Source organism: Nymphaea colorata, chromosome 9 (assembly GCF_008831285.2).
Source record: "Nymphaea colorata isolate Beijing-Zhang1983 chromosome 9, ASM883128v2, whole genome shotgun sequence".
NCBI lineage: Eukaryota > Viridiplantae > Streptophyta > Magnoliopsida > Nymphaeales > Nymphaeaceae > Nymphaea > Nymphaea colorata.
In genome coordinates, this window is record NC_045146.1 from 4,741,851 (window position 1) to 4,769,648 (window position 27,798).

The 27,798-nt window shown below is 42.6% G+C and overlaps 9 non-coding genes across 9 annotated transcripts; all 9 read right to left on the bottom strand.

Moving 5' to 3' along the window:
* Positions 1 to 15,770: 15,770 nt before the first annotated feature.
* Positions 15,771 to 15,841, bottom strand: LOC116261627 (small nucleolar RNA R66). Its single transcript, XR_004174331.1, has one exon. It is a non-coding gene; the product is annotated as a small nucleolar RNA R66 (small nucleolar RNA).
* Positions 15,842 to 15,942: 101 nt separating this feature from the next.
* On the bottom strand, positions 15,943 to 16,018 carry LOC116261645 (small nucleolar RNA snoR118). Its single transcript, XR_004174351.1, has one exon. It is a non-coding gene; the product is annotated as a small nucleolar RNA snoR118 (small nucleolar RNA).
* Positions 16,019 to 16,440: 422 nt separating this feature from the next.
* On the bottom strand, positions 16,441 to 16,518 carry LOC116261638 (small nucleolar RNA snoR118). The gene has a single exon (XR_004174343.1). It is a non-coding gene; the product is annotated as a small nucleolar RNA snoR118 (small nucleolar RNA).
* A 167-nt stretch (positions 16,519 to 16,685) lies between these two features.
* Positions 16,686 to 16,757, bottom strand: LOC116261619 (small nucleolar RNA R66). Its single transcript, XR_004174322.1, has one exon. It is a non-coding gene; the product is annotated as a small nucleolar RNA R66 (small nucleolar RNA).
* Positions 16,758 to 17,377: 620 nt separating this feature from the next.
* LOC116261628 (small nucleolar RNA R66) lies at positions 17,378 to 17,448 on the bottom strand. Its single transcript, XR_004174332.1, has one exon. It is a non-coding gene; the product is annotated as a small nucleolar RNA R66 (small nucleolar RNA).
* A 288-nt stretch (positions 17,449 to 17,736) lies between these two features.
* LOC116261642 (small nucleolar RNA snoR118) lies at positions 17,737 to 17,815 on the bottom strand. Its single transcript, XR_004174347.1, has one exon. It is a non-coding gene; the product is annotated as a small nucleolar RNA snoR118 (small nucleolar RNA).
* A 186-nt stretch (positions 17,816 to 18,001) lies between these two features.
* Positions 18,002 to 18,072, bottom strand: LOC116261621 (small nucleolar RNA R66). Its single transcript, XR_004174324.1, has one exon. It is a non-coding gene; the product is annotated as a small nucleolar RNA R66 (small nucleolar RNA).
* A 540-nt stretch (positions 18,073 to 18,612) lies between these two features.
* LOC116261624 (small nucleolar RNA R66) lies at positions 18,613 to 18,684 on the bottom strand. Its single transcript, XR_004174328.1, has one exon. It is a non-coding gene; the product is annotated as a small nucleolar RNA R66 (small nucleolar RNA).
* A 315-nt stretch (positions 18,685 to 18,999) lies between these two features.
* LOC116261639 (small nucleolar RNA snoR118) lies at positions 19,000 to 19,077 on the bottom strand. The gene has a single exon (XR_004174344.1). It is a non-coding gene; the product is annotated as a small nucleolar RNA snoR118 (small nucleolar RNA).
* Positions 19,078 to 27,798: the final 8,721 nt, after the last annotated feature.

Consider the following 27,798-nt stretch of genomic DNA (forward strand, 5'->3'; position numbering starts at 1 on the left):
CCATAACAGGGCAAGAAAAACGAGGAAGGAAAGTTAGATAAGGGAAATCAAGATAAGGCAAGATCGCCTTCAACAACTTGCTATAATTTTGGTAGACGTTGGTGAAGATATCCTTTCCTTTCAACACTCCCCCTCAAGTGGGGCGTAAAGAATCCAGCAGCCCCACTTGATTTTGATTTCATTAAACTGCTTGATCGTGAGTCCCTTGGTAAGACCATCAGCCAATTGATTGCAGCTCTTGACATAGGGGGTACATATATCTTTCTTTTGCACTTTTTCCCTTACATAATGGCAATCAATTTCCAAATGCTTTGTTCTTTCATGAAATACCGAATTTGCAGCAATGTGAATGGCAGCTTGATTGTCACAAAACATAGGAATAGGGTAATCAACCTTGAAGCCAAGTTCTTGAATGAAATTCTTTACCCAAATGAGTTCGCTAGCAGCAGTGGCCATAGATCTGTATTCAGCTTTTGCGCTTGACCTTGAAACAGTGTTTTGTTTCTTACTTTTCCATGAAACTAAACTGCCTCCAAGAAATACACAATAGCCTGTCATAGATTTTTTGTCCACTCCTCCTGCCCAGTCTGCGTCAGAATAGCCATTGATGTCAATGCTTCCATTTATTTTATACCACAATCCCTGACCGGCAGTTTTCTTTAGATATCTCAAAACTCGATCCACCATTTTAACGTGTCCGGGTTTCAGAGCATGCATATGTTGACTGATCAAACTTACAGCATATGTAATATCAGGTCTGGTCACTGTAAGATAAATAAGTTTTCCGACCAATCTTTGATACCTACTTACATCCTCAATGACTTCACTTTCAAGATCTTCTAGCTTGCAGTAAGGATCAATAGGAGTGTCAATAGGCTTGGACTCGAGTTTTCCAGTCTCCTTGAGCAGATCGAGGATATACTTGCGTTGAGACAGATAAATACCTTTCTTTGATCTAGAGATTTCAATGCCCAAGAAGTATTTAAGTCTTTCCAAATCTTTGATCTCAAAGGCTTTGTGAAGAAATTTTTTCGTTTTGAGCATGATATCTAAATCATTTCCAGTGATGATGATGTCATCAACATATATGAGAACAATTACCACACTTTCTCCAGTTCTCCTGACGAAGACAAAATTGTCTGTATGGCAGCGGGTAAAATGTTTAATTTCAAGAGCTTCACTCAATTTTTGATGCCATGCTCTGGGTGACTGTTTCAGCCCATAGATAGATTTTCTCAGTCGACAGACCAACCGAAAATTGTTTCTTTGAGGATGACCCGGAGGGAGTTGCATGAACACTTCTTCCCTTAGATCGCCTTGTAGGAAGGCATTTTTGACGTCGAGCTGAAATAAAGGCCAACCAAAGTTACAAGCCAAAGAAAGTAAAATTCGTATGGTATTCATTTTCGCTACTGGTGCGAAAGTTTCCTCATAGTCTAGCCCTTGAGTCTGTGTGTATCCCTTAGCGACTAGCCTGGCCTTGTGTCTCTCTATGGAACCATCACTGTCGTATTTGGTTTTGTATATCCACTTACAACCAACAACTCTCTTGTTCTCAGGTAAAATTGTAATATCCCAAGTGTGATTTTTCAGTAGAGCATTCAGTTCTTCATTCATCGCTTCAACCCAAATAGATTGTTGTTTTGCTTCTTGATAAGAGCTGGGGTCATGGTGGCTAGCGATAGAGCTTAAGAACGCAGCATGTCTCTTGGAAAGATGTTGGTAATGAAGATACTTATTCATAGGGTACTCACTTGCAGCAACCATTACATAATCATCAAGATACTTGGGGCGTTGTGTTGTTCTTCCAGATCTTCTAAACATGCTTTCTTCTTGATCTTGACTTAGTTCAGGTTGTGAGATGTCTTCCTCAAGGTGTTCAATAGGTTGAAGCTGCTGATCATCTGAATGACGAGTAGAAATCACAACATCAAATTCCTTGTAGTCATCTATACAAGGTTGAACGAGGTTGTGTGAAGCTTCCTCCCCCTGCCCAACATAACCAATAGGGTGAAAGAAGGGAGTTTGTTCATGAAACACCACATCACGAGAAATGGTCAGATGACTATTATTAACATCATAGCACTTGTACCCCTTTTTTGATGATGAGTAACCTAGAAAAACACACTTAGTTGCTCTAGGACTTAATTTGTCACCCTCCAAATTTTTTACTTATATTGTGCACCCAAAGACACGCATGTGAGAGATGTTTAATTTTCTTTGCACTAACACTTCAAGAGGTGCCTTACCATGTAGCCCCTTTGAGGGAGAGCGATTTATAATATAACACGCCGTAAGTACAACATCACTCCAAAAACGCTTTGGCATATTCATTTGAAACAGGAGAGATCTTGTTACCTCTAGAATGTGTCTGTTTTTCCGTTCGGAGACACCATTTTGCTGGGGCGTTTTAACACAAGAATACTGATGAATAATACCATGTTCCTTCTCAAAGATATCAAACTGGTGATTTTTAAATTATGTCCCATTGTCAGACCGAAAAACTTTAACATGTGCTCCAAACTGGGCTTCAATCATCTTGTAGAATTCCTTGAACTTGGAAAACACCCCATCTTTGGATTTTAATAAATAAATCCAAGTGAAACGGGAAAAATCATCAATGAATAACACATAATATTTGAAATTGGAATAAGAATCCACAGGCGCAGGGCCCCACACATCAGAGTGAATTAACTCAAAAGGAATACTAGACTTGCTTTCAGAGTGAGAAAAAGGTAATCTTGTCATTTTTGCCAGTTTGCATATCTCACAAAGATCGGAATCAAATTGCAGACTAGGAAATAAAATTTTTAAAGGTCTACTCGAAATATGTCCGAGGCGTTGGTGCCACATTGAGCCATCATCTTGCACCTTTGCCGAGAGAGCTTGCATTTTATCTTCTAAAATGTAGAGGCCACGGTCCATGTGACCTTCACCAATCTTCTTCTTCGTCACTATGTCCTGGAGTATCACATTAGAAGGTGAAAAAATGACTTCACAATTCAGGTCTCTAGTGATTTTGGAGACAGATAGTAAATTAGAGGACAGATCAGGTATGTATAGGACCTTGGAAGGGTCAGAGGAATCAAAGAACCGTAAATTTCCAATACTTTCAACATTTATGTGTGCCCCATTGGCTATAGTAACAGTAGTGCACTTTTGTGGAGGAGCAATATCATGTAAAACAGAGCTATTCATGGTCATATGTTCGCTGGCCCCTGAATCGACAATCCACCGGTTAGGGAGGAGCATACCTTTGTTTTCTGCTGCAGAGTTTAACTGGGCTGAAGCAGCAACAGCAGATTGAGTTCCTTTGACACTTTGAAGCAGTTCATTGATTTTTCCTAGAATTATAGGAAGATCCAGAGTGTCTGGTTTTTCATTTGTTGTGGCGACTTTGGCACTTGGCGTAGTGTCCTTATGTTTGTCACCCCACTTTCTGTCATTAGGTCTCCCATAAATATCCCAGCAACGGTCACAAGTGTGACCATCCTTTTTGCAGTAAGTACAAAATCGTTTGGTTCTGGTTCTGCCTTTAAGATCTTGAGTACTGAAGTTGTTTGCGATGAAGGTAGTCCTTTCGTTTTGTTCTGCTTCACTAGTTCCAGTCGAGGAATTCATCACAAGTTTTCTAGATTCATCACTTAAGAGAAGAGAACATACCGTAGATAGGGGCAAAGGAATAGGAGACATAAGAATCTGCTTCCTTGTCGATTCATACTCGGGTCCGAGACTGGCCAGAAGTTCAAATATTTTTTGCTGTTCACGGATCTTTTCTTTTGAGCTCAATCTTTCAGACATGGCCATAAGATAGTCCAACTCGTCCCATTTTCCCTGTAGTTCCCCCAAATGCTCGCTAAGAGATTGATTCTCCTTTTTTGTGTTGCGGATGCTTTGGGACAGGTGGAACATGCGAGGAAGTTGGTTTTTTTCGCCATATAGATCCTTGGCCTTCTTCCACATTTGAGACGCAGTTTCAGCAAAATAGAATCCTTGCACAATCTTGGGCTCCATGGAATTGAGGAGCCAAGACATGACAAGATGATTATTGGATCTCCATTCCTTGTAGGATGGGTCGTTCTCGTTGGGCTTGGGAAGATCATCGTTGACTTAGTCCAGCTTCGATTTGCCACTGAAGTAGAACATAGCCGACTTGGACCAAGCCAAGTAATTTGAGCCATTTAGCAAAACAGAGGTGATTCTGTTGCCCGGATTTGAGTGTTCCTGAACCACAATTTTCTCCATCATCTGGGCCATGGAGAAATGCCTGACAGCCAGGGAGAAGAAGAAACACACCTAATGCTCTGATACCATGTTGGAATGTTGAGGGAGAAAAGAAGAAAGAAATTTAACGTGGTTCGGCCACTGGCCTACATCCACGAGAGAAGAAACTCTCACTCACTATTTTATTCTTTCATCAAATACATAAGCCTTATATAAGATATCAGGTATGGCCCTAACGTGTAAAGATAAACACGCTAACAGCTAATTTCCAGGATTGGATGACTCATCCATAACAGGGCAAGAAAAACGAGGCAGGAAAGTTAGATAAGGGAAATCAAGATAAGGCAAGATCGCCTTCAACAACTTGCTATAATTTTGGTAGACGTTGGTGAAGATATCCTTTCCTTTCAACAGTTTAGTTTTGGATTTCTCGAGGGAGGGGTTGGAACTCTTGAGTCACAGCCAAGATTCCATCATCTTCCTTGTGTGGAAGTCACTTCTAAAATAGGTTTTACAAGTCTTAGAAGGATTCCAAAGGAGACGCGCTTGCCAACGTTGAAAGAAAGTTCAAATTTGGTCTGGTCAATCTTCTTCAAAGAAAAACACAGAAACTTGCTGGAGTTTTCACTGAAAAATCAGTGTTTCATCAATACGTTCCACGGTGAAATACCATCAAAGCCAACAAAGAAGCATAGGAGAAAAATCAGCGCGAGAAAAGAAGAAGAACGCTGGTCGTTTCGCGTAGAACGGCCAAGGCGTTTGCAAAATACAAGTCACCGAAAAATTCTGGTTTTCCGGCCACTTCTGCCATTTTTCCGGCTACATTTGGGTCTATTCCGACCACTACTCTCAAAGGTCAGACGTGTCCTCCGTTACAAGAAAAGGAGCTGAACATTTGGTGGGTAATTTTGTCAAAGAAAAAGAAGGAGGTGCACATGACGTGAAAAGAGAGAGATTCTAGGAGTGATCTACGGCCCTCCTACATTTTTGCCAAAAAGTGGTATGAGATCTATACCCCTTCCTTTCAATTAGTTCTCAACCATTCATCTTGATCACGAGGGGATTCACTTCACACGGGAACCAGTTCTTAGCCCTTAATAATCTCCTACATTTGCTCTAATTGATCCCAAGAAAGCCACCTAGTGTTGCGCCAACTTTTGATCCACATTTGGTGGAGATTGCTCAGAAAATTCAGGAACTATCAATCTTTCCTAACCCATAGATCCGTGCCATGTCCTATTCTTGAGCCTCACATGATTTAGGAACCACTCTTTTAGCTATTTCCCAGGCCATTAGTCAGTTTTTCCATCATTTGAGTCCCACGTCTCTAGTGTAAGCCCCTAGCTTCTCTCTATCTCATCGTTGGATGACCCAACCTGTCCTAAATCACCCAACCCCATATTCCTTGCATCTAATCATCTAAGCCTAACCATACCTCACGCCCTTGTCCTAAGCTCACGTGTTTCCAAACCTCACACACATAGAACTTAAACCCTCTTAACCCGTAGAAGCTGTCCAAGCCCACGCCTCTCCCCCAACTGTCCTTAACCAGCCACACATAGGGGAATACCATAGCTCGATGACCGAGCTCACATCTCTTGACCGTAGCTAGGGTCATTCCCCAGCTCTAGACCGAGCTGACCTTGACCAGTTCCAGCAACATCAAATCTTTTTGGCGTGCATCCTTGGGCTTCTTCACTTGTCGCCCAAGTGGATTGAGGTCTACACCACATTAGGCCTCCTTCGTGCGCTGCCACGCACTCAGCCAGGGGGGCTGAGCTAGGAGGCATCCCTTTGCCTCACTTGGAGCCGAGGACCCCTTCGGAAGCGGCTGAACCTTCCCTTGTTCCAGCTTGGTCTTCAGCATTGTTCGTGTGAAGGAAGGAGACGCTTGCAATTGAACCAACGTCGCCCTTGGCGTTGACATCGTCTTCCTTTGAGATGCTCCCATGGCAGCCGTCTTATTGATGTGACCATGGGCTAGCATTCTTCTAGAGCCACAGCATCCCTTTCATCTTCTGCACACATCAGAAAAGTGGTAGAATTCTGAAGTCTGAACGGCGAAGCGCAAGATCGCCTTGGAGAGGTACCGATTTTTCTATAAATCGGATTTGCTTAAGTTTGAATATTCTTATTTGCTTTCGTTAGATTTTCCAGATTTCTTGTAGTTTCCTAGAGGTCTTGTGCCTAAGATCCGGCTACAAGAGATCATTTGTGAGTGAGTCTAGTTTGCTTTACATCAATAATATTGGAGTCATTTTGCTTAGCATCACTTTGATTCTTCCTAGTGTCGTAAGTTCCCTCTACGAGGATCTTGGGGAGTAGGATTGACTCTAGGACTGGGCTGTCGCCTAAGCCGGAGTAAGATCCTACCAATTTGGTATCAGAGCCAACGTGGAGGTCTCCTATGCTTGCTTTCGTCGTTTGAAAACATATCATAGGGTCTAAGTTGTTAGATCTCTGAAATTTTCAGTTTTTGGGATAATCGGGTAGCTAGAGTAGTCGCTTGTTAGAGTTAGAATTTGCATGAGTTAAATTTCTGTTTTGCTTCAGTTTGAAGTATCTAGAATTAGATTTTAAGCTTGCTTTACATTTCTGTAATTTTCCAGAGCCTAGCATAATTAGGATTTCTTGTTTGTTGATTGATTGGTTTAGTCGAGTTGGGCATAACTTTGCTTATTGAAGCGTTCATTAGTGACTAGTCCAACTAGGTGATAGTTTGCCTTGATTTTCTTGCATCAAGTGAATTTTGGGATTACAACCTACGTCCCAATGACAAGGAAGGGCAAGCAACCCGCAGCCCAAGAGGTGGTCGAGCTAGAAGAAAGTGGCTCAAGTCATGAAGAGAAGTCCGTTCTAGAAACGGAGACCCACACTATTGGGCGCATGATTCAATTCGAAAGGGAGATGTATCAAATGCGCCAAGAGATGGGCGAATACAAGGCTAAATTGAACAAATTGGATGAGATCGATGAACTCAAGAACATGATCAAGTCCATCTCTCTTAACCTTGCATCCAATCAACGTGGATCGCAAGAGTCATCCCAAGAAGCCAGTAAAGGGAAGGGACTCCTAGCCGGAACCCCCAAGGTGGAATCTAGTGTACGTCCTCAATTCAGGGGAATGCCAGTCATGGATCCTAGATCCTATGAGGCCCAAGCTAGTAGGGTAGAGCCTGAAGAAGGGGAGCAACAACCTGCTCCCAGGGGATTCCCACAGGGATCATATTGAGGCCAACCACACTTTCAAGATGTGGCCCCTCGAACTAGAATGATCGATGAGGAATGGGAAGAATTCAGGGAGTTCCGCGAAAGGAGGAATCGTCAACCCGCGGTTCCTAGAGTGTCTTCAGTGAGGATAGAGTTTCCGAGATTCAATGGGAAAGAGGCTCAGGATTGGATCTTCCAAGTCGAGGAGTACTTCGCTTGTCAACTAATTCCAGAACCTGAGTGGATCCAGACGGCATCTCTACACTTTGAAGGAGAAGCGCGAAGATGGTGGAGATGGCAGAAGCATAACCAGCCCGTGTACGAGTGGGAACACTTCAAGGAAGTTCTGCAATACCGGTTTGGAGAGTCTATGTACATAGACTACGACATTGAATTGAAGAATCTGAAGCAGACTTCTACAATTCAAGATTATCAGGGCGAATTTGAGAACTTAGCTAGTATGGTGTCTTGGACTCCAAAGTCCCTCATTGCAGCCTTCATAGGTGGGTTAAAAGAAGAGATCCAAATCAGTATGAGGACTGAGAGGTACACTAGCTTAGGTGAGTGCTTTGCTAGGGCTAGGACCATCGAAGAGAAGAAGAAGAAGAAGAAGAAACTAGCTCTTAGGAGGATCACCAGATATCCTGAACCTGCTAGACCTCGTCCAATCCCACCTAGGACCCCTCAACAACAACCACCTTACAGAAGGGAAGAGACCAAACCCTTCAACCGTGATCATCTCCTGACTACATTCATCAGCAGAAAAGACCGTGAGGAGATGATTGCTAAGGGATTGTGCTTTTACTGCAAGGGAAAGTACGAGAGAGGACATAAGTGCAAGCAACTTCAACTTTTTGAAGTCAATGAGGATAGCTCAGATGAGGAAGAGGTACAACCAGAGGAGCATGAGGATCCATCCCCACAGGAACAAAGTGAAGACACAGAGGCAACAACCAATCTAGATAGTGTTTGTCATCTTCTAGCAAACCCAGATAAGCCTAATGCGATGAGAGTGTTAGGTAGGATAGGGAATAGGAGAGTCTTAGTTTTATTGGATTCAGGAGCCACACACAACTTTGTGAGTGATCAAGTGGCACAGGAAATCGAGTGTGAGAAGGAGATCCAACCTCCTCTCAAGGTCTTAGTAGCGAATGGGGCTAGTTTATCTTGCAACAGCAAGTGTAAGAATGTGGAACTTTTACTGCAGAGTCTCCCCTTCCAAGTAGATTTGTTAGTTGTTCCTTTAGGTAGCGTTGATGTAGTCTTAGGAGTTCAGTGGTTAGAAACATTGGGCGACATATCCTGGAACTTCGCTCACATGCTTATGAGCTTTCTTAAGGAGGGTGGTGAAGACAAGATCACCCTCAAGGCTGTCAATTCTACAATTGAACCTAAAGCAGCCATCAGAGCCCTGACTGTGCAACAACCCGCAATATAGCTAGTGTCAGTAGCCAAGGATATCACGCCCCAGGAGATAGAAGAAGAGATAGTTCCACCTCAAGTTCAGCTCGTGCTCGAAGGCTATGAGGACATATTCGAAGAGCCTAAAGGACTACCACCCCAGAGGTCTTATGACCATCGAATTGTCCTTACAAATGGAACGGAACCAGTCAACGTGAGGCCTTACAGGTATGGTTACACTCAGAAGGCCGAGATTGAGAAATTGGTAAAAGAAATGAAGGAATCAGGTATTATACGTTCCAGTTCGAGTCCTTTCTCTTCACCTGTACTACTCGTGAAGAAGAAAGACAACACTTGGAGGTTCTGTGTAGACTACGGAGCCTTAAACGAAGCGACTGTGAAGGACAGACATCCTATCCCAGTCATAGATGAGCTGCTGGATGAGTTGATAGGAGCTACAGTATTTTCAAAGCTGGATCTTAGAGCGGGTTATCACCAGATTAGGATGGCGGAAGATGACATCTCCAAGATGGCATTTCGGATGCATGATGGACATTACGAGTTTTTAGTTATGTCGTTTGGATTGACCAATGCACCTGCAACCTTCCAAAGGTGCATGAATGACATTTTTAGGCAGTATCTTTAGAGTTTTGTTTTAGTTTTCTTCGATGATATCTTAGTTTATAGCAAGACTGTTCTAGATCATGTAGAGCACCTTAGGATAGTCTTACAGGTTCTCAAGAAGCACACCTTGTTCGCAAATAGGTCGAAGTGCAGTTTTGGCCAGGCATCGATAGGCTATTTGGGGCATATCATGTTAGAAGATGGTGTGAGGGTGGATCTGGAGAAACTAATGGCGATGGAGCAGTGGCCTCAACCAAAAGACCCTCGAGGATTATGCGGATTTTTAGGGTTAACTGGTTATTATCGGAGGTTTATACAAGGATATGGCCTCATAGCTTCCCCACTCACACACATGTTGAAGAAAGGGGAGTTTAAACGGTCAGACAAGGCCAAGGAAGCCTTTGTAAAGCTTAAGGCCGCCATGATGAGCGCACCAGTCCTTACTTTACAAGACTTCTCCAAAGAATTTGTGGTGGAGACTGACGCCAGCGACATTGGCGTTGGTGCCGTACTGAGTCAGGAGGGACATCCTATAGCGTTCATGTCAAAAGCTCTAACGAGCAGAGCCAAACCGCTATCAACCTATGAGAAGGAGCTTTTGGCGATAGTCCTCGCAGTAGAAAAATGGAGACCCTACCTGATAGGAAGGAGATTCATCGTGAGGACTGATCATAGCAGCTTGAGGTACATGGTGAAGCAGCGTATCTCAACCCCAACACAGCAAAGATGGTTAGCCAAGTTGTTGGGATGCGACTTCACGATCGAGTATAAGAAATGAGTGAAAAATTCAGCTGCTGATTCGTTATCCAGGATGCCTGAGCATATTATGACCTTATCAGTGCTCGAGTCAGACATTTGGGGTCGAATTGTAGCGGAGCAGGACTCTGATGAAGAACTGAGCTCATTAAAGACCTCTCTCACACAGAACCCAGGGTCTATTCCTAGGTTTTCGTTGCTAAGCGACAAGTTATGTCGCAAAGGAAGAATCGTGGTGCCCAAGGAGTCGACATTAAAACGAGAACTTTTAAAGCACTTTCACGACTCCCCAAAAGCAGGCCATGAGGGAGTTGTGAAGACTCTTGGGCACATTAAAGTTCAATTTTGGTGGGAAGGGATGAAGGCAGATGTGAGACAATATGTAAAATCATGCAACATCTGTCAAAGGGAGAAGTACGAGGCGATGAAGCCTCCTGGGTTACTGAACCCCCTTCCAATTCCTGACAGACCATGGCATGATATATCGATGGATTTTATAGATGCAATGCCGAAAGCTGAAGGGAAGGAAGCAGTAATGGTGGTGGTGGATAGATTAACGAAGTATAGCCACTTTGTTCCCTTGCCAAAGCACTACCAAGGGCCACTGGTAGCCACTATGTTCCAGGACTACATCGGAAAGCTCCATGGGATGCCTCGATCAATTGTCTGTGATCGAGATTCAATCTTCATGAGCACCTTTTGGAAAGAGTATATGAGGATGGCAGGAACAAAGATCAACTCCAGTACAGCACACCATCCGCAAACAAATGGCCAAAGCGAGGTGGTCAACCGAACCTTAGAGACGTATCTAAGGTGTTATGCAGGGGAGAGACCCAACACTTGGGTCAGATATTTATCATGGGCTGAGTGGTCCTACAACACCAGCCTACACTCTGGGACTGGCATGACACCTTATGAAGCACTTTACGGGTGTCCACCTCCAGGAATTCCTTGCTATGAGGGCAACACAGCTAATGATGGCGAAGTGGACTGCAGTTTGTGCAACAGAGATGAAGTGCTGTCAGAATTGAAGCGTAATATCAAGAGAGCACAAGAGAGAATGAAGAAGGCGCATGACAAGGGCAGAAAAGACAGAGAATTTGAGGTGGAAGAATTAGTTTGGTTGAAGAGGTTGCCTATGAGGCAGAGGTCCTTACTGGGTCAACCATATTCGACGCTTCTACCAAGGTATTATTGCCCTTTTCGTGTGCTACAAAGGATGGGAAAGGCTGCGTATCGCTTGGCGTTACCACCAACTGCCAAGGTTCACCCAGTCTTCCACGTTTCAAGACTGAAGCCGCATCATGGACCAGCGCCAGAACAAGAATAACCTCTACCTGATTCGTCACCAAGACCTGTAAGAATTTTGAATCACAGGTGGGTCACTAGAGAGGGTAGTACTCGCCATGAAGTACTGGTTGAATGGGAAGGAAATGAGAGTGGCACTTCATGGGAAACATATGATCAGATCGTCTCTCAGTTTCCAGGAATACGAGCTTGGGGGCAAGCTCGATCTACGGAGGGTGGACTTGATACGAGCCCACTTAGGACCCGCACTAGGACTAAGCAGGGGTTAGGAGAGACTAGTGAGGTTAGGACGGAACTCTTAGAAATTCTTGGGTCCAACGTCCCAACAAATGAGAACATGGGAAATTTAGAACCTAGAGCGTTAGCAGTGAGAGGTGAGGGTGGAATAGCAACGGCTCTAGGATAGGTTTTCGAGCAAGGAAGGCCGGTACATGGAGAAACAAGGGCTAGGAAACTAAATTCCTAGGATTTGGTCCAGTATAGGCCTAAGTTTAGTTCTTGAGTCGAGTCCAAAACCTAAGTCCTTAGAGTCGGGTTTGCGCGAGTCTAGGGAGGTCATCTAGTCGAGTTGAGCCTAGCTCGAGGAGGCTAGATGGGTGTGCTAAGCAAGTGGTTTCCATCTTGAGCTCACATGGCTCAAGAGGAGTTTTTATTCATGAGTTACACTTAGTGTTTGGTTTTCTCTATTCGATTTGATGACATATTCATTCATTCGCATAATTCCATTCATTACTTACCTAGTCGGGTTGTGACTTGGGATTATATCGTTTTTATTATGTTTATGCATTTCATTTTGAGTTTTGGGGCTGGATTCATGTTTCGAATCCAGATTTGAATACACTTGTATAAATTGAATTGTATAAATTGAATTGGATCAAGGGATTGAGTATGCAATTTTGGGAATTTGAGATCATTTGATTTTTGCCTCTCTCTCTCCTCACGTTTCTCCTCTCTTCACGTCAATCCCTCTCTCCCTTGTCTCTCTTCTCTCCTCAACTCTCCTAAGACCAGCGTGCTGGCCTCTCTCCCCCCTCTTGTCTCCCTCTCCTCTCTTCTTCTTCCATCATCTCTCTCGTCATCCCCTCCTAGTCACATTTATCTCCAACGTTGAAGAAGAAGGAGCGGTGATTCCTCTAGGCGAGCCACGGCCCTAGGGGGATTTTCAACACTTCGACTTCACCTAGGATCTGCACGCCTTGGGTGCAATTCCTCTGCCATATCAGAGGAGTTAGAGGCTCTAGACGTGCAAAGGAGGCTGCGGTTTCATCCCTAGTAGCGCAGCAACCCATCGTGAATCAAGAAAGAAAGGTTAGTTCGTTCCCGTTTTGGAATTGTCTAAGTAACGTGTTGGCTTAGTTTAGTTTTGGATTTCTCGAGGGAGGGGTTGGAACTCTTGAGTCACAGCCAAGATGCCATCATCTTCCTTGCGTGGAAGTCACTTCTAAACTAGGTTTTACAAGTCTTAGAAGGATTCCAAAGGAGACGCGCTTGCCAACGTTGAAAGAAAGTTCAAATTTGGTCTGGTCGATTTTCTTCAAAGAAAAACACAGAAACTTGCTGGAGTTTTCACTGGAAAATCAGTATTTCATCAACACGTTCCACGGTGAAATACCATCAAAGCCAGCAAAGAAGCATAGGAGAAAAATCAGCGCGAGAAAAGAAGAAGAACGCCGGTGGTTTCGCGTAGAACGGCCAAGGCGTTTGCGAAATACAAGTCACCGAAAAATTCTGGTTTTCCAGCCACCTTTGCCATTTTTCCGACTACATTTGGGTCTATTCCGACCACTACTCTCAAAGGTCAGACGTGTCCTCCGTTGCAAGAAAAGGAGCTGAACATTTGGTGGGTAATTTCGTCAAAGAAAAAGAAGGAGGTGCACATGACGTGAAAAGAGAGATTCTAGGAGTGATCTACGGCCCTCCTACATTTTTTGCCAAAAAGTGGTATGAGATCTATACCCCTTCCTTTCAATTAGTTCTCAACCATTCATCTTGATCAAGAGGGGATTCACTTCACACGGGAACCAGTTCTTAGCCCTTAATAATCTCCTACACTTGCTCTAATTGATCCCAGGAAAGCCACCTAGTGTCGCGCCAACTTTTGATCCACATTTGGTGGAGATTGCTCAGAAAATTCAGGAACTATCAATCTTTCCTAACCCATAGATCCCTGCCACGTCCTATTCTTGAGCCTCACATGATTTAGGAACCACTCTTTTAGCTATTTCCCAGGCCATTAGTCAGTTTTTCCATCATTTGAGTCCCACGTCTCTAGTGTAAGCCCCTAGCTTCTCTCTATCTCATCGTTGGATGACCCAACCTGTCCTAAATCACCCAACCCCATATTCCTTGCATCTAATCATCTAAGCCTAACCATACCTCACGCCCTTGTCCTAAGCTCACGTGTTTCCAAACCTCACACACATAGAACTTAAACCCTCTTAACCCGTAGAAGCTGTCCAAGCCCACGCCTCTCCCCCAACAGTCCTTAACCAGCCACACATAGGGGAATACCATAGCTCGATGACCGAGCTCACATCTCTTGACCGTAGCTAGGGTCATTCCCCAGCTCTAGACCGAGCTGACCTTGACCAGTTCCAGCAACATCAAATCTTTTTGGCGTGCATCCTTGGGTTTCTTCACTTGTCGCCCAAGTGGATTGAGGTCTACACCACATTAGGCCTCCTTCGTGCGCTGCCACGCACTCAGCCAGGGGGGCTGAGCTAGGAGGCATCCCTTTGCCTCACTTGGAGCCGAGGACCCCTTCGGAAGTGGCTGAACCTTCCCTTGTTCCAGCTTGGTCTTCAGCATTGTTCGTGTGAAGGAAGGAGACGCTTGCAATTGAACCAACGTCGCCCTTGGCGTTGACGTCGTCTTCCTTTGAGATGCTCCCATGGCAGCCGTCTTATTGATGTGACCATGGGCTAGCATTCTTCTAGAGCCACAGCATCCCTTTCATCTTCTGCACACATCAGAAAAGTGGTAGAATTCTGAAGTCTGAACGGCGAAGCGCAAGATCGCCTTGGAGAGGTACCGATTTTTCTATAAATCGGATTTGCTTAAGTTTGAATATTCTTATTTGCTTTCGTTAGATTTTCCAGATTTCTTGTAGTTTCCTAGAGGTCTTGTGCCTAAGATCCGGCTACAAGAGATCATTTGTGAGTGAGTCTAGTTTGCTTTACATCAATAATATTGGAGTCATTTTGCTTAGCATCACTTTGATTCTTCCTAGTGTCGTAAGTTCCCTCTACGAGGATCTTGGGGAGTAGGATTGACTCTAGGACTGGGCTGTCGCCTAAGCCGGAGTAAGATCCTACCAGCTTCATACTTCAGATACGTCATTTCGAAGATTAATTGACAAAAAAAATGCTTTGACCACCCATAAGCTTTCAAAAGGACAACTTTTAAATATATATGTATATATATATAATATATATACATATATATTTTCAGTTGTATTGTTCATTTTGGAATCGCTTTCTTCATTAAAAAATAAATCCATCTTTGTCTATTTATATGTCGACTCTACACCTGACATATGTATCGGCCAACACTGACTTATGCTAGATATTATTTCAAAGAAGTAAAATATAAAATAAATTAACATCCTATTTGCCATAGAAATGGTCCTCCCAAATAAAAAAAATTGATATCTGATTGGGCTTAGATTGGATTCCGTATTAAATAATTATCTATTGAGGATCAGGTTCGTTCAAATTGCAGACACGCTTTACAGTTAAGAAAATTGCTTGATGCGAATTTTTCAGATTATAGAAAGAGGAAACTGCATGACAATCAAACGAGGCTGTTTGAGGTCACCTTGCCTTAGGTTATTCGGCTCTGCAGACAGTATTGTTGGTTTTCCCTTATTCACTATACCTTTGGCAAAGAAGGCAGAGTGACTCAACAAATACCTAATACCTGCTGCCATTGGATATCAGCCCTTTCACCCAAAGCATGGGATGGGTTACTCTAAAACCATCAAAATGTGGCACAAGAGACCCATTAAAGAGCTTATAAAAAAGAGAGAGAGAGAGACAGAGGGCACCAGCCAAAAAACCAACAAAAAATAGCCCAAAGGCCAGTGCATCAACTCAACCCCAAAGTCCATAGCTATTGACAACATAATAAGCAAATGAGGAATTGAAAAGAATGAAGCCAATGTACACAAGATTCACCTGATGGACATTAACATAGCTTAAAAATCTTCCAACCATATATCTTTTAGGAGATAAGTGCCAGTTCTAATTTGTCCTCAGAAAAATGCTTGGGATGTTCATAAAATGAAAATCAGGCCACAAAGATTACTTGCCATCAGCAGACCCTCAACACCCTCCAACCACCCAAAAAAACACACATTATCAAGAATTTTCTTTTGCATTGTATGCAGTAACTTATTCACTATACCCATGGTAGATAGTTCAAGTCAGACAATGCTTTCCAGGCAGATGCACTTCCATCAAAACAGTTCTCAGAGCCCAGTGCATTTCATCATTCGACCATCCCAAGCTCCATATTTGTGAAAAAGTCAAAACAACTTGTTTTCCAAGGGACACAATATGCAGTTGCCAATATATATATATATATATATGTTAAGACTAAAAACCTTGACATAGGATGTCGCACCACTCAAATAAAGAAGCTACCTTACAATATTTTTTCTGGGAACTTCTCTCAGAAAAAGCATTGACTTAGAAAATCAATTTCCCAAATGACAAGAGTTGCTGACATTATGGCTTATTTAACGTTAAGCATGGGAGAGGTACAATGACACTTTGGGCAAGGAAAAAAAGGATTGCGTCAACAAAAGTATGCAGATATACATGACTTCATAGAACATATTCGCAGTTAAACCAATCTCCATCACATAGAAAGAAGGTCAGCAATCTCGTCTAACAAAGAGAAACGATATAGCTCATATAAGTCAGACAATGCTTTCTAGGCAAATGCATTTCCATCAACAAAAACTGCTCAGAGCCCAGTGCATTTCATCATCCAACCCCATGAGTCATGGTCTCAAGATTCACAAACAACATAAACACAGAGGCCACACAGGCATAAAGATAGAGTGATAGAGAGAAGAAACTGACAAAGGGTGTAAAGGAACTTAAAAAAAAAAAGGACAAAAACCACATATCTAAAAGCGAAGATTACTTGATCTACTAGGTCCTCAGTGAGACTGCTTATAATTTTCAACAATGATAAATCAGGTCTCAAAGATTACATGCCATCATCGAACCTTAAAATAATTGTGAAACGAAAAGAAGGAATAAAAGTATAAAACACAAATAAAATTAAGAAAAAGATAAGAGAGGTAGTTCATGATAGAAAAATATTTTCAGTTGAATGTCGCCATCATCGAACCTTAAAATAATTGTGAACGAAAAGAAGCAATAAAAGTATAAAACACAAATAAAATTAAGAAAAAGATAAGAGAGGTAGTTCATGATAGAAAAATATTTTCAGTTGAATGTCGCAGTACGTTATTCACTATACCTTTGGCAAAGAAGGCAGAGTGACTCAACAAATACCTGCCATTGGATATCAGCCCTTTCACCCAAAGCATGGGATGGATTACTCTAAAACCATCAAAATGTGGCACAAGAGACCCATTAAAGAGCTTATAAAAGAGAGAGAGAGAGAGACAGAGGGCACCAGCCAAAAAACCAACAAAAAATAGCCCAAAGGCCAGTGCATCAACTCAACCCCAAAGTCCATAGCTATTGACAACATAATAAGCAAATGAGGAATTGAAAAGAATGAAGCCAATGTACACAAGATTCACCTGATGGACATTAACATAGCTTAAAAATCTTCCAACCATATATCTTTTAGGAGATAAGTGCCAGTTCTAATTTGTCCTCAGAAAAATGCTTGGGATGTTCATAAAATGAAAATCAGGCCACAAAGATTACTTGCCATCAGCAGACCCTCAACAACCTCCAACCACCCAAAAAAACACACATTAGCAAGAATTTTATTTTGCATTGTATGCAGTAACTTATTCACTATACCCTTGACAAACAAAGAAGAGTGACTCCACCTGAAAAGCTAAACCACCAGAAAATGGTGGAACAGGTCATCGAATAGCTTAGAGAGAGAGAGAGATCAAGGGACCAACCGGTGGATAGGTACACCAATGGCTACAACACTCTACTAGCCACTGCCAATTACCGGTTAGACAGAGACAGGGAGATGGAGCAGGGTTAGCTCCTATAAGTCAGACAATGCTTTCAGGGCAAATGCATTTCCATCAACAAAAAAATGCTCAGAGCCCAGTGCATTTCATCATCCAACACCACAACAAACTTGATGCATTCACAATTAAAAAAAACACACACACACAGAGGACACATTGACAGACGTGCAGGCATGTAGATTCAGTGATAGAAAGAGAAGGCATGGAAAAGATGTTAACAAGTTCAAAAAATATGAAAACAGTTCAATAAAAGTGAAGTTGTGAAGATTATGTGGTTTGCTCGGTCCTCAACGAGACTGCTTATAATTTTCATCAATGATAATCAGGTCTCAAAGATTAGATGCCATCATCGAACCTTGAAATAACTGTCGAGCGAAAGAAAGTATAAGGCCAACATAAAATTAAGCAAAGGAAAAGAGAGAGAGAGAGAGAGAGAGAGAGAGAGAGAGAGAGAGAGAGAGAGAGGGTTTTCAAAGACTTTGATGGAAAAGAGAATGTTATGATTATTCTGTTGAATGTTGCAGTACGTTATTCACTATACCTTTGACTAACAAGGCAGAGTGACTCAACAAATACCTGCCAATGGATCTCAGCCCTTGCACCCAAAGTTCAAGAGGGGTTACACGAAACCATCATAATGTGGCACAAGAGACCCATCGATTGGCTTATAAAAAAGAGAGAGAAGGATAGAGGGCCAGTTCTCGAACCTTGGACCTATCGTTATACCATCATCAGGTTGTACCACAAGGCCAGGTAAGAAACATAACAAGTGAAGGAGGAACTCAAAACAAATGAAGCCTATTTACACAGGATCCTGAAGGGCACTAAAAGAGCTTAAAAGTTAAAAATCTTTGAAACATATATCTTGGAGGAAAGAAGTGCTGGTTTTAATTGGTCCTCAGAATGATCGCTTGTATTATTCATCTAGAGAAAATCAGGTCTCAAAGATTATTAGCCATCATCGGACACTCAACAACCTCAGACTACCCAAAAATATACACACATACATTTGTAAGATTATTCACAATGCCCATGATAAACAACGTAGAGTGACCCAATGAAATCCTGAATTTGTATCTATTCCCTTATAAGGGATATTGACATTAAAAACCACCAAAAAATGTGGAAGAAACCATTAAAGAGCTTTTAAAAAGAGGGTGCCTCTGGTACATCCAACAGCTCCATCCACCGGACACCACCAAATGCCAGTAAGAGAAAAGGGGGGGGGGGGGGAGAGAGACATAGAGAGAGAGAGAGAGAGAGGATTGGGCTAGTTTCTGTAAGTCAGACAAAGCTTTCTAGGCAAACACATTTCCATCAACAAAAACTGTTCAGCGCCCAGTGCATTTCATCATCCAACCGCATGACAAACTCAATGGCTGCAGAATTCACACACAAAGGCCACATGGGCAGACGTGATAGAGAAAGGGTATAAACAAAGGATATTATTAACGACTTTTCCAGAAAACAACTAAAACAAAAACTACATAGCAAAAAGCAAAGGTTACTTGATTCAGTCACTTGTCAGTGACAGCTTATTATTCTCACCAATGATAAATCAGGCCTCAAAGATTACATGCCATCATCAAACCTTAAAATAATTGTGAAACAAAAAGAAAGTAAAATTAACAAAAATAAATGAGAGTGTGTGTATGTGTGTCTTCACAAGGCTTGGCTGGAAAATAGTAGCTCATGACAGAAAATACTTCTTCTGCTGAATGTCATAGTACGTTGCTCACTATATCTTTAACAAACAAGGCAGAGCAACTCAATATATACCTGCCATTGGACCTTGGACCTTGCACCCAAAGGTGGAGATGAGTTACCCAAAGACCATCATAATGTGTCATGAGGGACCCATCAAAGGGTTCATAAGAGAGAACGGGAACAAAAAAAAAAAAAAAAAAGACCAGCCCAATCAACTCCACCCCAAACTGAACAGCTATCAAGAAGACAAGAACACAACAAGCAAAAGAAGTGTTGACGGGTTTTGTTGTCCGGGTGTGGATCCTTACCCGATCCGGTTTGTCCTAATTAGGACTACTTATATCTCTGTAAACCCTAATCTTTGAGTTAATGAAGTTTCTAAGAGAGAGAGTGTCTGGCTGCTAGTGGGCGTCAGACCTCCTCACCCGTGGTTTTTCTTCCCTCGTGTTGAGGGTTTTTCACGTTACCTTGGTGTGCTTTCTACATGGTATCACAGCCGTGAAGTTCCGGCGTTATTGGTTGGTCATTCGTTTTGGTTCGTGTTGGAGGAGGACTCGGCCGACACTGTTCATCGCACGCACCAGGAGCCTCTCCCGTCACTGTTCATCATCGCCCGGCACTGTTCACCGCACGCACCAGGAGCCTCTCTCGTGCGTTGCACCTGACGCCTGTGCTGCGCTGTTGCACCTCACCCGACGCCTGCGTCCAATGACAACCCACCCAGCGTCGCTCTGCCTCTGCCTCCGTCAGGTTCCGTCCGACCTGGTTCCTTCCTTTTTTCTGGCGTTCCCCTCCTTGTTTTCTGGCGCCCGACGCACGAAGCCCCTGTTCCTGCCACTCTGTTTTTCGGCGACCTGCTCCCTCAGTTTCGTCCAGTGATCTGCTTCCACTGGATTCTCCCTGTCCGCTACTCCCTACCGCCGCCGTCGTTCTCTGCTACCGCCGTCAGTGATCTGTCTGTCGTTCTCTGCTGCCGCCATCAGTGCTCTTCCACCCGACGCTGCTGCTTCCGCTGCGTCCTGCCGCTCCTGTTGCTCACACTGCTTCTGCCGTTGATCCACCACACTCTACCCCGTGGCAGCCGCTTCGTGATCATGGCTGACTCGTCTTCCTCTTCAGTCAATACCAACCTACCTGATGTTGTGTCTGCGCGGACTGATCATGTACCAGTTCAAGTTACCACCATCCAACTTACCAAGGAGAACTATTCACGATGGTCTGCAGCAATTACTATGGGGATTGCAGGGCGAGGACGCATTGCCTATATGAATGGGAGAAAGGTTGAACCTGCCGCAGATAGTATGGCTTGGGATACATGGTTTCTTGAAGACAACCAGGTAAAAACCTGGATTGTTAATTTAGTGTCCCCTGATATCCAACCCCTCATTCTTCGCAAGAAGACTGCAAGGGATATGTGGATTATTTTGGAGCAGATGTATGGTCAAAAGAAACGAAAAGTTCGGGTGTATCAACTTATGAAGGATGTATATTCCCTGCGACAAGGTGCTCTCTCGGTTGCAGGCTTTTATGCAGCACTGAAATCAAAGTGGGAGGACCTTGACTATCATTCTGATATTACATGGAGGTGTCCTCATGACCAGATGCAGTATATGACCGATAAATGGGAGAACAGGGTATTCCTTTTCTTATCCGGACTGAATGATGAATTTGAAAATATAAGGAGTCAGATTCTTAACTCTAACGAATCATTTAGTATTGAAGATGTGTATTCCCGAGTTGAAGCTGAAGAACAGAGGAGGATGCTCTCTAGTGAATGAAAAGGGGGAGAACAGTCTGCCTATGTTAGTCGTGTCCCTGTGGGAACTCCTCGTTCTTCCCGAAAATGTACACATTGCAAAAAACTTGGTCATACTAGGGATTTTTGTTGGGACCTGTATTCAGAGAAAAATGATAGTAGGGGGAGGTCTTCTAGTGGGAAGAAGTCTGTATCGTCTGCAACAAGTCTGAGTGATGGAAAATGTTCTATTTCTACAGAACAGATTCGTGAGCTAAGAGCATATTTGAGCAAGATTGATGTTGGTCAGGCAGATGCACCAGATGAAGTGAAGATCAATCAGGCATTGGCTGTTTCAGGGGGAGAGGTACTTCTTCTATGGGTGAATGGATTGTTGACAGCGGTGCCACTCATCACATGACTGGCAACCCTAAGCTTTTCCATGACTACAAGCTATCCTCGGGAAGGGAACGTGTGTCCCTTGCCGATGGTTCCTTTACTTCTGTGGTAGGGAAAGGGAGTCTTTCCTTGTTAAATAATTTTTTAGTTCATGATGCCTTGCATGTTCCCCATCTTCCCTTAAATTTGTTATCTGTTAGTAAGATTACCAAGGAACTGAAGTGTGAGCTTATATTTTCTGAAAAACGTTGTGTTTTGTAGGACTTGGTGGCAGGGAAGAGGATTGGGATTGGTTTGGTGTCTGATGGGCTGTATCGGCTTCCTATACGCGTTGTCATAGCTCTTATGTCAGCAGTCAGCAGGACAGAGAAGAAGGAGGAAGAGTGTCGTCAGTTATTTTTGTTTTGGCATGAATGCCTTGGTCATCTCCCATTTGGGATTTTGAAACATTTGTTCCCTGAACTATGTTCTAGTTTATACATTTCCATGTTATCATGTGATGTGTGTCAGTTTGCGAAGCATGTTAGAGCTTCTTATCCAATTTCAAATAGTCGTTCTAATAAAGCTTTCTCCTTGGTTCATTCTGATGTGTGGGGGCCTTCGGGCATTCATTCTCGTGGTGGTTTTCAATACTTTATAACTTTTATAGATGATTATTCAAGGTGTACCTTTGTGTATTTGTTGAAAGATCGTAGTGAGGTGCCTCACATTATTGAAACCTTCATCCTCCTAGTGGAAAACCAGTATGGAAATTCTGTCAAGAGTTTTCGGTCTGATAATGCTCGTGAATATCTGTGTCTCACTGTTGAAGAATTCTTTCGAAAGAGGGGGATTGTTCATGAGACATCCTGTAGTTATACCCCCCCTCAAAATGGGGTTGCTGAAAGGAAAAATCGTCAGTTGCTCAATGTCACTCGAGCCATATTATTCCAAAGAAATCTCCCAAAATACTATTGGGGTGATGCAATCCTTACTAGTGTCTACTTGATTAATCGCATGCCTAATCATGTGCTAAAGGGTCGTACTCCCTACTCTATGCTTCCAGGGAGTAGTCAACCTTTTCACCTTGCTCCTCGAGTCTTTGGATGTGTGTGTTTCATACATAACCACAGCCCCAATGTGAAAAAACTTGATCCCAAATCTATTAAGGGCATCTTTCTTGGGTATTCTTCCACTCAAAAAGGTTATAAATGTCTAGATCCCACCACTGGTCGTCTTCACATTACCAAAGATGTCACATTCTTGGAACATGTCTCCTATTTTGGTGAGAATTCTCTTCAGGGGGAGAAGTTAATGTCTAAGGAAGAGTATTCTCCCACACAGGAAATTCAGTTTACAGACTTTATGGATTACAGGCATGAAGAGAATCCTGTTGCCAAGGTGCTTGGCAAAGATGAAGAGGTGACGACTACTGATGTACATGAACAGGAGAAGGAGGGAGAGCATCCTATGGTGACAGAACAAGAGGGTAATCGTATGTTTGGACAGGTGTATTCCAGGAGAAGAGCTTGTACTGACAAGGTGTTTGATGATGAGGAGGTTACACCGAATCCCAATCCTACTTCTTCCTTGGATGATCCAAGTCGTGTTCAGAAGCAAGATGTTGGAAGAGAAATTCAGACTGGAAAAAAAAAGGAGGATCTTCCTATTGCCTTGAGAAAGGGTGTCAGGTCATGTACCCAGCACCCTATTGGTAACTTCGTATCTTACTCTAGATTGAGCACTGACTATAAATGTTTTGTATCCTCCTTGGCTGTGGTTGTGATTCCCAGGAATGCTACAGAGGCTCAGGGTGACACTAGGAGGTCTCATGCAATGAAAGAAGAGATGGAAGCTTTAGACAGAAATCAGACATGAGAGGTGGTTGATATTCCTGAAGCAGCCCACTTGGTTGGGTCGAAGTGGGTCTATACTGTTAAGTATAAACCAGATGGGAACATTGAGAGGTACAAAGCACGATTGGTGGCCAAGGGGTTCAGTCAAAAATATGGGATCGACTACTTAGAGACGTTTGCTCCAGTTGCAAAGATGAAGACTGTTAGAGTTATTATTTCATTGGCGGTGTTGAAAGGTTGGGAGATGTGCCAACTTGATGTGAAAAATGCCTTTCTCAATGGATATCTCGAAGAGGAGGTGTACATGTGCATGCCACCAGGTTTTGAGAAGCCTGGGCTGAAACAGTCTCCCCGAGCATGGTTTGAACGGCTCAGACTTGTTATGAAGAAACATAGCTACAAACAAGGAAATGGAGATCATACCCTGTTTGTAAATAGAAGAGAGAGTAAAGTTACTCTACTATTGGTTTATGTTGATGATGTGATTGTTACAGATGATGATAAGGAAGAGATAGCAAGATTAAAGGGTTTACTATCTACTGAATTTGATCTAAAAGATCTTGGTAAGCTGAAGTATTTCTTGGGTATTGAAATTGCTAGATCAGGTACAACTCTTGTACTTAGTCAAAGGAAGTATACCCTGGATCTATTGAAGGAGACAGGAAAACTGGGGTGCAGACCAGCCTCTACTCCTATAGATGCAGGGCATAAACTTGGTAGCAAAGATGGAGAACTGTTGTGTGAAGAAGCTAAAGGGAGATATCAACGTTTAGTTGGCAAACTGATTTATCTCACTCTAACTAGACCTGATATCACATTTGCTGTAAATGTGATGAGCCAGTTCATGCATGCACCTATACAAATATGCACTTGAAGGCTGTAGATAGAATTCTGTGCTACTTGAAGAAGAATCCCGGAAAGGGACTTCTATATGTGCAACAAAGATCTCTTGAAGTTGAAGGGTATTCTGATGCAGACTGGGCAGGCTGTGTTGACACCAGAAAATCCACTTCAGGGTACTGCATCTACTTGAGAGGAAATTTAGTTGTTTGGAGAAGCAAGAGACAAGATGTGTGTTCCCGCTCGAGTGCAGAGGCTGAATATAGGGCTGTGGCTACTGGGGTATCAGAATTGTTATGGCTGAAGATCTTACTGGCAGATATTGGAATAGAGATTGAAGGGCCTATGAGGATGTATTGTGATAACAAGTCTGCAATTAACTTGGGTAACAACCCGGTTCTTCATGATCGAACAAAGCATGTGGAGATTGATCGTCACTTCATCAGAGAAAGAATTGATGCTGAGGAATTAACGCTACCATACATGAAGTCTGAAGAGCAAACTGCTGATATCCTAACCAAGGCCTTAAGTGTAACTCCATTTGAGAGAAATGTATCCAAGTTGGGCATGTTTGATATGTATGCCCAACTTGAGGAGGAGTGTTGACGGGTTTTGTTGTTTGGGTCTGGATCCTTACCCGATCCGGTTTGTCCTAATTAGGACTACTTATATCTTTGTAAACCCTAATCTTTGAGTTAATGAAGTTTCTAAGAGAGAGAGTGTCTGGCTGCTAGTGGGCGTCAGACATCCTCACCCGTGGTTTTTCTTCCCTCGTGTTGAGGGTTTTCCACGTTACCTTGGTGTGCTTTCTTCTACTCTCGTGCATGCTTTATTTCTACAAGAAGAAAAAACAAATGAAGCCAATGTACAATAAGAAGCCAATGCCATCATTGGACCCTCAAAACAAATGAAGCCAATGCCATCATTGGACCCTCAACACCATCCAACCACCCCAAAAAACATAACCACATACATTTGAAAGATTTCTCTTTTGCGTTGAATTTAGCAACACATTATTCATTATGCCCATGGTAAACAAAGGACTCAACAAAATCCTGCATTTGTATCTAAGCCCTTATGAGAGATATTTAGATGGATCACTCTAAAACCATCAGAAGTTGGTGTAAGAGACTATTCAAGAGCTTCTTAAGAGAGAGAGACTGCCAGAACGATAAATACATCTGACAACTCTGACTACCAGCTGCCACCAAGATATATACATACATAAATATATATATATATATATACATATATAAAGAAAGAGAGAGAGAGAGAGAGAAAGAGTCAAAATTCTCCTGTTGCAATGGGAAAATTTTAAGAGGCTTTTGTTGGTGCCCCAAAGTTATGAACAAGATGATAACACCAGTTGAAAATAGAATAAAACAAAAATTCCACGTTCCATTTTTCCAGAACAGCATGCACAAATTGAGGCAAATCAGTAGAAAATAAGCCAACACATGAAAAAAACGAAATAAACAAGATGTCGAGCATGAATACATTAGGAAGAACCAAAAAAACGGAAGATTTGTAAACTCACGTTGTTGTCACCAATTCACAAGTTCATAAAATCAATTATGCTGTCACCGATTTGATGCTCACGGTAAGTCGCCAGAGGATGAAGGAGGGAGGGCAGCCAGAAAAATCAGATTCTTGCCTCAGGAGTCGTCGGAAGTCAGTTAAGGAGGTCAGTTAAGGAGGTCGAGGGAGGTGCGCGGCGCTCCAAGCTCACAAGTTAATGGGTTAAACCCTAAACGTGTGAGCTTCAAACTTAAACGTTCAAGTTAAAAAAAAAAGGACAAAGTTGTCACCGGCGCACGCACGGACAAAACTCACCCGAGTCGGTGCCCGTAAAAACAGAACAAATCAAATCTAAACCAATTATTTATCAATACTCTAATAGTTCTTTATGATTTTTTTTTTATGCATGAAAATCATAGCAAAATGTAGGTACAAAAAAAAACATCAGTATCTTCAAAAGCATTCTTCAAGACATGATTTTTTTGAACTACAATTACGCACCCAACAACTGTATAACAAAAAGTATAAAATCACATGAATGAAGAGGAAACAGAGACCATGAAGAGAATGGATATAAATCAAGATAGAAAGATGGGGGAAAAGAAGAATAAGAATAAGACATTATAGCAGCAGATAGGATACATACATAAAATTCAACATCCAAAAGTGTATCATTTTTAAAAAAAAAACAAAGACAGGAAAATGCAGCCCTCCTATTCATCGAACAGCGTGCTACAATTGCTTGTAGGATGAAGAACGGTGATGAAAGCCATCCACTCCCCTCCTCCCCTATTTCCTCTGTGCAGGATGCCCGAGAGAAAAGGCAGATGGAGGCGATGGGGCAGAGAGAAAAGAGAAACGGAGGTTCTCGCCGTGTAACCGATAGGAGGAAAGAAAAAAAACGAAGGAGCAATGGCGTCGCTATAGGGGAGAGCGGAGGAAGCCGCAGTGGACAATTGAAGACGTCACGATGGAGGAGAGTGAAGCTTCCAGCATAAGAGAAGGAAGCAACTGAGGGATTTCAGAAGAGGAACGTCACACCAGCGGGCAAGAAGAGAAAGGTAGAAGCTTCAGAGATCTTATTCTGCGCGCATTATGCACTCGCGGACGAGGTTGGCAAACGGGCCAGACTCGGGCTGCAGGCCCGACCCAACTGTTCGGCCAGGCCTCGTAGGCCCCGTTTCTAAATATATGTTTTCAGTCGGTGGGAGGGCGTGTTATATGCACGTAATTGTACAACCAGCTGAATTCTATTACCCATACGTATATGTATTTTAATACTAAACATTATACATCAATAAATTATCATATATCTGTCATTACTTCATACTTTTGTCATATCACATCTTGTCATTATCTCATATTGTTATCATTATCATCTCTTGGCCGGTAAGAGGCGTGACACTATGCCAACAAAAAATCTCAAAAAAAAAAAAAGACAACATAAAACCAAAGAAGTGAAAAACAACAACAAATTGAAATCATACACTATGAGCCAAACCTTGGAATCATAGGTTCTGTTCCCGCCAAATTGTAACCATTTGACTGATTACTTTACAGAGATCTGTAAAAGAATATCACAAGTAAGCTTCAGAAAATACAAGCATTTCATAGTAAAAACACACAACAAACCTTGCCTTTCAAGTTCGATGTGAGACGAGGGAGCAGAGAAAAAATTTGAGGAACTCATGACCAAAATGCTAAGAGTTATCACCAGACTTAATCAATGAGTGGTACATTAAGCACCCAATCACGAACATCTCTAAAGTTCTAGTTTCAATTAGATCAGTCGTTTCTTAGGAACAAGGAACTCAAGCGTGGATTGGTCTTCTGCTAACAAGAACATGTACTAAGAAACGTGATCCTCTTTGCAAGGATTTTCGTCCTTCAATCCACATTTCAAGGTAGCAACTACTGCCTTTCACCGTACAAGAACATCCAAAGTTTAATTTCAATTATATAAAAAACCAAGGAACTCAACCGCGGACTGAATGAACTTCTAGACTCTTTTCTATTCAAAGGTTGAAAGCCTCAACGTAGTCCCAC